Source organism: Lolium rigidum, chromosome 5 (genome assembly GCF_022539505.1).
Source record: "Lolium rigidum isolate FL_2022 chromosome 5, APGP_CSIRO_Lrig_0.1, whole genome shotgun sequence".
Classification (NCBI taxonomy): Eukaryota; Viridiplantae; Streptophyta; class Magnoliopsida; order Poales; family Poaceae; genus Lolium; species Lolium rigidum.
The window spans coordinates 14,277,979-14,279,917 of record NC_061512.1 but is presented as its reverse complement, the minus strand read 5'-3'; positions in this window follow the sequence as shown (position 1 = coordinate 14,279,917).

Sequence of the window (1,939 nt, the reverse complement as noted above, 5' to 3'; positions counted from 1 at the left end):
CCGATCACTAGTTACACATAGGTCCAAGGAGCAGCCACCTGCAGGCACGCTCCAACCACACATCATTCTAGTCATCGACGTCGACGGATAATGTTCACATGTAGAGCAATATCCACCTTGATAAACCACATGACTCGCCGCAAAGGCCTCGAGGGAGCATGCGCACATGTAAAGCTAGCATAACAGAGTTTGTCGAGGCTGCAGAGGAGACGGAGACGCCATCGACGACCATGGACGAAGCGCTCTTCAAGAAGGCGACATGAAGCTTATCAGCAACAGAGCTCAGCCTCCATCTTCTTTGTTTGGGCTGAAGTAAACAAGCTTTGGTTCTTCCTATCGTCGGCATCACCATTTTCTTTTCCGTGTCCGGTGGAACGGCCATGAGCCCAATCTTAGGTGAAGGTAACACACCAGCATAGGCACGTGAGAGGATGATGCCCTACTGGTGGTGCCTCTCCCCAACACGCCTCCGCCGGACCTGGTCCACCATCCGCTAGGTCTCCTCCGAGAACCACACAGTCGCCATGTTCAGTGTCCACCGACCATAGTTAGCACGGGGCTGCCTAATGGTGAGTATGGCGGACCGAGCCGCGCTGGGAACTTGTCGGGCTGGGCTCGAGTTTTTGGTGTACGGAGGAATGGACAACGGTGGATTTTTCATTTTTTAATTATTCGGTTGTTTTAATTTTGTAATTAATTGGGCTAACAAGCGGGCACCAGTCCACATTAGCAAATTGGTCCCAGAAAATGGGCCCCACCTATCAGATTTTCTGTCAATTTGCGTTTAGTGTTTTTTGCCAAAAAATGGAAAATGTGGTAGTTTTTTTGTCCAACAAACGTAAAGTGGTAGTATTTCGTAAATTTGAGTTTCAAAGTTGTGGTTTTATTCTAAAAATTCCAAATGAAAATATGAAAGCAAGAATATTTTAGTTTTTGCCAGAAATTCAGGATTTTTATTTTTATTTTTAAAATAAATTACTAATTGCATCCTCGGTAGAGATTATTATTACTTAACCATTGATGTTTATTTAAATAATTGTTTAAAATTCAAAATAATAAAGAGTTGTGATATCACGATCTTAGGGTTAATAGGATTGATATGGTTGTATTATCGCAGATGTTTCTTAAAGAAGATGAAAGCTCAACCGGAAGGAACGAAGATGGTAAGCGTACTAGGGGTGGAGGATGGGTGACCCGGGTGGGAAGTTTGACTATAGGGGGTAATTTGACCTAAGATTAAGGGTGTGTTTGGTAGGTCGGGTAGCCTCTGATTTTCTCACCCCAACCTAGCTGAAGTGCTAATTCGTTGTTTGTTAGCTCGGGTCGGTTGGTCTTGGCAGTGCTCGAGCTCATACTAAAATTGCCGCTCAGCCAGAGCCGAGTTGAGAAGCTCAAATCGAGCTTCTCGGGTCGCCCGAGGCTGAGTTCGTCCCGCAAAGCACCGTAGCTGCCCCGCCCCATCCCCCCCCGCACCCCTTCCGTTATCCTCATTCACCCCCATCCTCTCTCCCTACGACCCGGCGCTCCTCGTCCTGCCCCGACCACCAAGCTCCGGCGGCGCCACGGCGCGACTCGTCCTCCCGCTCCGGCCTCTCCACATCTCCCCGCATGGCCGGTCCCGAGTTCCACCTCCATAGATGAGTGCCTCCGCACGAGCTCCGCCGCGCCCGGGCCACGGGCGAGCTCCGCCAACAGGACCACCGAGCTCCGACGCCCGGACCTCGAGCTCCGCCAGCAGGACCACCGAGCTCGGTGGCGCCCGCGCGCGCTCGTCGTCCCGCTCCGGCCCTCCTCCCGCCCTCCACATCTCCCGCACGGCCGGTCCCGAGCTCCACCACCACAGACGAGCGACTCCGCGCAGAGCTCCGCTGCTCTAGGTGTAACATCCCAAATTTTCAAACAAATAAGAAAATGAATTTCCTTTTCCCAAAAATTGGAG